This window comes from Lactuca serriola, chromosome 4 (genome assembly GCF_051521515.1).
Source record: "Lactuca serriola cultivar US96UC23 chromosome 4, Lser_US96UC23_V15, whole genome shotgun sequence".
Classification (NCBI taxonomy): domain Eukaryota; kingdom Viridiplantae; phylum Streptophyta; class Magnoliopsida; order Asterales; family Asteraceae; genus Lactuca; species Lactuca serriola.
The window spans coordinates 398,657,732-398,665,343 of record NC_136411.1 but is presented as its reverse complement, the minus strand read 5'-3'; the positions used below and the strand labels follow the sequence as shown (position 1 = coordinate 398,665,343).

The following is a 7,612-nucleotide window of genomic DNA, read 5'->3' as shown; positions in this document are numbered from 1 at the left end:
ATAATATATTAAACTTGTAATATATTAATAAAAACAATTTGGAATATGGATTTATTATTCTACTCTCTCCTCTTGTCATCCTATCAAGTTGCATGAATGAAGACAACCCAAAAGGAAAATGCTCATAATCGGGTCAAGTACATACCAAAATAGTTATAGTCTTAGACACCTAATCCAACATAAGAAAAATGCATATATGTACTTGAAAAATATGCATATATGCACTTAAAACGTTGATTTTCTTGGTTAAAAAAATTATAGTATTTTTAAAAATATTTCAGTCTTTTTTTAATTTATTGATTTTTCAAAATTTACTGTTTTAAAAAAATTACAGTTTAAAAAAAATATATTTTTTTTCAATTTTTTTTAAATTAAAGTTTTCCAAAAAAATCTGCATTTTTTGAAAAAATAAAAGATTTTATTTAAATAAATATAAAAATTTGATTTTTATGTTAATTTTATGACTTTTTTATTAATATTTCCAATAACAAAAAATATTAAATATTAAATGAGATTGTTAACATGACGATCAAGCTCTTAATGTGTTTACTTTGATCTAATGTTTCACCTTTAGTTCCCGTGTTCTCGAGAAACTATGAGTTCTAACCGATTAGGTCTCGTGTTTTTAGGAAACTGAGTTATTAACCGATTTTACCTATATATATATATATATATATATATAGGCTTAGGTTATTTTGTTTTTTACTAACTATTGTGTGCTAGAATACACAGATCTGGACCAACGGATGTAATTAATCAATGGACATGATTTGAGAGTGTATGCTATTACAATGGGATAGCATGTAACATATAGGCACACAAATTTTAGCAAAAGGGTATTTTGGACATTTAACTACATTTATAAAAGGAAACTTTCGGATTTTTAGGGATAATTAATTCTCCTAATTTAAAAAATCTGAAATTTTTTTTAATTAATTTAATTTTAATTCTAACGTAATTTGTAAAGTAAACGATTTTATTCTGTCAGCATATTTTTTTTTGTTAGAATGATGTTCTTTCATAATTTTATTCTATTAGAATATTATTGAATAATAACAAAATTCTTGAATCCGAGGTTGAAAAATAACAACATTCTAATATATTATTTTACATCCGAACTTAAATACAAATTTATACATATTCTTACAAACTAAAAGTCTTATACATTTTAATATAGTTATAAATATTCTAAAATAATATCAACAAAATGAATAATACTCTTAAAAAATAACAACATTCTGCTAGAATACTCTCATTCTCCATGTTTTCTTCATTTTCCATATCAATGGCAGCCCCTTCAAAACCTAAATCCGAAAAAAAAACATAATCAACTTTAAAATACTATAACTTTCAGTATATTCTAATAGAATAAAACTATAATTCTAACAGAATGTACTCGAGTCACTTGATCAAGTATTCTTCGAGTCACCTGATCCAAATTATTGACTTAATCTAATTACAATGACTACATTGTAGCTAACACATAGGACAATACTTTGGAAAAAGATCACCTATTCCAAGCTAGAATGTGGTAAATATGACGGTTCAAAGATCACAAATGTTTCTAAACAAAGAGTGCTAAAATATAGCTGTAACATCGCATGTTCGAAGGACTATAACTCAGCTAATATTAATCAAATTTAAATGACTTCTGAACCTAACTTGTAGCTAACACCAAGGAGAATATGTAGAAACAAATTTCAGATCATTCCAAGCTAGTATGAGAGAGATATGATAGTTCAAATATTACAAAAAAAAATTTGGCTGGAATATTTGATTCAAGCATTTTAACAAACATTTGGCGGGCAAAATCAGATGCACAAATCTTTATACTCCATTTGATGAAACATACAACATATGTAATTAATAAATACATGAATGTGACTAAATTTACAATAAAAGAGTGTATACATTCAAATACTAACAAGTAATTTGTATTATCAAGAGTATGAAATTACTTTAAAGAAATCAAATAAAATCATCATGTTTATGGAATAACTAATCATAAGCAAAGTCAAAATCACTTCTTGAAAGCATATGTCAGCATTGTTTTCCATGGTCAGTCTATTTCTTGGATTGTGTTTCAAAAAATGGAAATGGAAGGGGAGCGAGAGATGAGATAGGGCTGAGGAGACAAAACAGATAATAGAGTGCATACCTGGAAGCCGGTTATCTCCAAATTAAAGCTTGGAAGTAGATAATTACTCGTATGTCATCCTCTTTCAAACAAATGCTTCGATGGAGGATGGGGGAACAGGGTATACAAATGAATGAAAAACAAAAAAGCCCTAATTTTTAACTTCAATTTGCAGGCAGTTCGACAGCCTCTTAACCACTATGAATTGATGGATCACCTTCTTCTCAACAAGGGTGAGCAGAAACATAAATGGGTGGTGAAGGACAGTTGGTGAAGACGATAGTTGAGGAGGTGGCTATCTTGTGGTTGTACATTTCGGCTATGGTGGGTGAAAAAGATAATCGTATTGGAGTTTGATGAATACTTTGATATAGAATTAGGCTTATGAAGATGAAGGAACCATGATTTAAGGGATCAAATACGTGATATACTATTATTTCCTTAATTATAGGATTCCAGTTAAATTATTTCCTTAATTAAAAGTACAAAAAGTCTAAAATACCATTTAATGATTTATTTAATTATTTATTATTTCTTGAATTCTCATTGGTGCATTTAGGCACACAAAAGTTGCTAGAAACATTTGAACTTAGCTCCCTCTCTCTCTCTCTCTCTCTATATATATATATATATATATATATATATATATATATATATATATATATATATATTCGCTTTTTGTAAAAAAAAATCACCATGTCACAATTATATCCTGTTGGTGAATCATTGGGTGGATGCCTTGCACCAGCTGTCACTAGTTGTTGTTGCTCGTATCCCACATATTGATCTTGTGTTAGTTTTGGCAAATCCATGTGAACTTCTTCTTCATGTTATCCTTGTTTTGCAATTTATTATTGACTTGTGTTATTGTCTCCTTGGCTTTATTTATAATATATATTAAGCTACAAGTTTTGGCAAGTCCTAGTTGCAGCCTCTGCTACCTATATTGAAAATTATACCCCATCATATTCGTCATGGTCTTCCTTATATCATGAGCTTAATCACATTCACAGGTTTTGTTTTGTTGTTGTTTTTTTTTTTTTTTTTTACATATGTTGGTAAATGCTAACATTATATCAAGGCCCGTCCAAACGTATATGGGGCCCAGAACCAAAAGAAAAAAAATAGCCCCTATAATAAAGATTCAAAAAGAATATCATTTATACTTTACTATAAATGCGATCAGTTAACAATAACAAGCAAGCCAAGTTGTTTATCTTTTGAGGTAGTTTGATTTTGAACCAACTTTAAGCCCTAAAAGTCACTACATACCCCATAAATTTTAGACCCCCTTGAGATGTGGGCCCTGGACGGTCGCTCGGGTTGCCCACCGTCTGGACCGGCCCTGCATTATATATATATATATATATATATATATATATATATATATATATATATATATATATATATATAACACAGGTGTGCCTTCAAGCATGGCGATTTCTACTACAGAACAAACAATTATAGATGTATCAGAGACTGTTGCACCATTGTTCTTGTAACGCCCCGATTCTCAGGTATTGCTTAAATAAGATTCATTGAGTTAATCTCTACTCGACGAGTTGGTTGACCTACTAGTCGAGTAGCAGCGAGGTGGGATCACGTGTTAAGTGACCTACTCGACGAGTCCATGTTGGACTCGGCGAGTAGGAGTTGGTAGTGGAAACACTAAATCCAGGGGTTTACAGCTCTATTTAAAGGGGCCTTAGCCTCCTTTGGCCTCTATACAGTCTTTGAGAGCCCCTTAAAACCCTAATTCGTGTGTGTGTGCCTTGGTGTGGTGTTTAAAGCTTGGAAAAGAGGATCTTGGAGGAAGAAGCTAAGAGTGCAAAGGAAATTGAAGCTAGGAAGGAGTGGGAAGCAGGATTTGCCTCAGCTAGCATCCTTTGGAGGTATCAAAGTGCCATTATTGCTTCTCTTTTTCCCTTTTGTTGAGTTTCTAGGGCTTTTTATGGATTTTCAAGTTGGTATGATGAGCTATGGGCTAGATCTGAGGTTGTAACTTTAGATATGGACCCTCCTTGGATTCTAGAAGCATAAAGTCACAGTCTTGGTTGTGATTAAGGTCCCTCTTGAGCATGCAGTTCCATTAAGAACATAGAATAGACATTTAGAGCCTTTATAGTCATGCATGCATGTAAAGTTTGCAACTTTACGTGATAAGCATGCCCTAGAAGCTTAGATCTATGAGTTGGAACAGTTGCATGGCTCAAAATATGTCTGTATGGAGGAAAAGGACTGAATGGACTCGGTGAGTCACAAAGTGACTCGGCGAGTCACATGAAGATGGCCGTGAACTCTACGAGTTGGATGAACAACTCGGCGAGTCCGATAAAGATCGCCATAAGACTCGACGAGTTTAAGAACAACTCAACGAGTCGGATGAGTTTTCTTTGGGATATGTATGAGTGTGTATCCATCGAGTTGCAAGGAGGGAACTCGACGGGTGACCTTAAGTTTGATCGAGAATCAAAGGGACTCGACGAGTCACTCCGATGACTCGGCGAGTTGGAATGTACTTCGGGGAACTCGGCGAGTAGCTAAGGGTACTCGGCGAGTTAAGGTCAACATGGACTATTGACCTTGACTGAGGACTTTTACCTTGACCAAGGGTTGACTAGTGGTTTATGGAGTACCTTATAAGGCTAAGGACTTATGAGTATGATATACTATGCTGATAGGTGGTGGAATATGTGTCAAGTGATCCGAGAGTTGGAGTCTACCGTTTGTGTCGACATCTACGAGGTGAGTTATCCCCACTATATCGATAGGGTCTATGGCACCAAGGTCGGCCCTTTAGTTGTTATTGTTATGGTATGCTACATTTGGTTATGATCTGTTAGATCGGAATCGGGATAGATAGTTTGTTATGATCTTATGATCCATAGGGATTGGTATGTAGTGACCTACTAGGTCGGTACTCTAGTTACAGGAGAATTTATGATTGATGATCAGTGTGACATATATGTTTGATGTTTGTATATGTCTGTATATGATAGTATGCGTACATGGTTATTTGTTGGTGGTTGGGTTGAGGCGGTCCTGCTTTGTGATGAAGGCCAATATACCCTATGAGCGGTCCAGGGAGACTGTAGGCCCATGTGGCGGACCAGTCATGCCGAAGGCTCGGGATAGATTCAGATAGACTGTAGGCCCGGTAGGGCGGTCCAGTCAGGCCGATGGCCCAGTATGTATGATGATTGATTTATTATTACTGATATGGTATTCTCAGTGTGGTATTGGTATTTTAGGGGTAGCTCACTAAGCCCTCGGGCTTACAGTTTTTAGTTTATTGTTTCAGGTACTTCAAGAGATCATGGAAAGCCGAAGGCGTGACCGTACCGCTCCTCATCCTTATGCTACAATTTTTGGGACACTCTGATGGAAAATGATTTGAAAACATTTTGTAAACATTTTGTAAACAATGATATTTGGTTTTTATTTATGATTGAAAAGTTTAAATTTGGCGTAAAATTTATGGATGTTACAGTTCTCCTACCTTTTTGTAAGACCTAAACCGACAAAAGAGTGTTTGAATTGGTGTATAGAAATTATCTAATAACTGAGAGGTTTCCAGGATGTCGGCGATGTATTAACTATGGAGATTATTGTATGTACGCTGAAGATGTTGGAAGCAGCATGTGCATATTCAAACTCATGCCTGCATTCCATTGCAGCTCAGAGTCTGATACTATGTAGGTCCCTAAGCTCCCAGTCCCACTTCTATAACTTTTACAAAGCAACAGTGTCATCATGTTCACACTTTCACTGTTGTTAAGTTTTTTAGTGGTAATGATCAGCTATTGCCAAGTGTACAAGAAGTAGAAAGGCTTGGCCAACTTATACCAAATAGCCAGATCCGTACATTCAGTGTCTGCAGCAATGCACTGTTTCTGGTACAGTGCTCTCATCTTCTCTCAAAATGCAACACAATGCTTGTACATGTGTGTAATATTATACTAGTATTTATAGATTGATCTGCATATATATGTAACACAAAGGAAAATTTGATCTGGTGACAGTCATCAAAAGGGGTTGGTTTTTATCATCGTGCAAAGCACACACATTATGCCTCAGACTTTTTACAACCAAGCAATAATGAACTGAAAGATATTGTTGATTCTGCAAGGTAAAAGTTTAAACATATATCTCAACCAAAACAAAACCAATGGATTCTTTGTTTGATTTATGTTAGTTCAGATGGTTGGACGTTATTACATGTACGGTGATGCTGCCAATTAACTTTGGAGGATGGAAAGATTGTGAGGAGCCTATCTGGGATTCCTTCTTAAGGGCCCATCTTGTTTGTGGGTTGCCACAATATGTTAGGATTTGAAGTGACTCCTATGATATGTCGGTTTATAATAGAGAGAAATATGTTGCACACCCGATGTTGTTTAACAAGTTGAGGAGAGAAGGAGGAAACATGCTTGATCTAGCGACATATGATGTGATGAGGCTTATGGGTGTAGTTCCTGTATCTGCATCAAACGTTTACAAGCTGGTTTCCCTCAACTCCCATGTCCTTTTGAATCTAGGAGGTGTGCGTGAAGCTCTGCACAGAAAGGTTTCTCAATTGTAATTAATCAAAAAGAAAAATGACATTAAAAACTACGTACATACTCTTGATTCTTGAAATGTAATGTATCAATAATCCTCAGGGTGAAGAATACAAGTTATTTTGCCAAAGCAGTCAGGGTTTGTAAGAATGGCTGCTAGATTTGGAGCCACAATTATACATTTTGGTGCTGTTGGGGAAGACGATTATACTCAAGCATGTAATAAGTCAAAATCTAGCTACTAATAGGCTCAATTTGAACATCAAATCACCAAACATGTTACTTTGTATGTATTATTAGATCGTCATAGTTTGCTAAAATTACCAACAACTTCAACATGATATAATTATTCATTCTAATTTTTAAGGGGGAATGCTTATTGCTTATTGCTTATTGTTTATTAGGTATTTTACTCATATAAACTGTTTTGTTTACCAAACACTTAAAATGCTTATTGTTTATTGCTTATTCCCACTGCAATAAGCTAATCCAAACACATTTTTCAAAAAATGCTTATTCTAACCACAATAAGGAAATAAGCAATAAGCTAATAAGCTAAAAACTATTTATCCAAACACCCCCTAACTAATGCAGTTGGTATTAGATTATGACGATCAAATGAAGGTTCCTTTTCTCAAGGACTATGTAAAAGAAATAACTGACGAGTCTATGAAGCTAAGGTGATTAGGAATAATTATTATTAATGTCTGATTAATTTGATTTGTTGGTCAATAATAATAATAATAATAATAATAATAATAATAATAATAATAATAATAATAATAATAACAACAACAACTAGATATGTTAACCATGCTCCGCATGGGCCGTGTACGTCTGATTTGAGTGTCGTTTTTGTTTATAGATTAATACGGATAAAAAGTTAGAGATGGATGGATGGAGGGCAGGAAAAAAA

General features: G+C 34.2%; 1 pseudogene; it reads left to right on the top strand.

Annotated features, from left to right (window-relative positions):
* The first annotated feature begins 2,833 nt into the window (after window positions 1–2,833).
* On the top strand, window positions 2,834–7,380 carry LOC145099900 (phytyl ester synthase 1, chloroplastic-like; annotated as a pseudogene).
* Window positions 7,381–7,612: the final 232 nt, after the last annotated feature.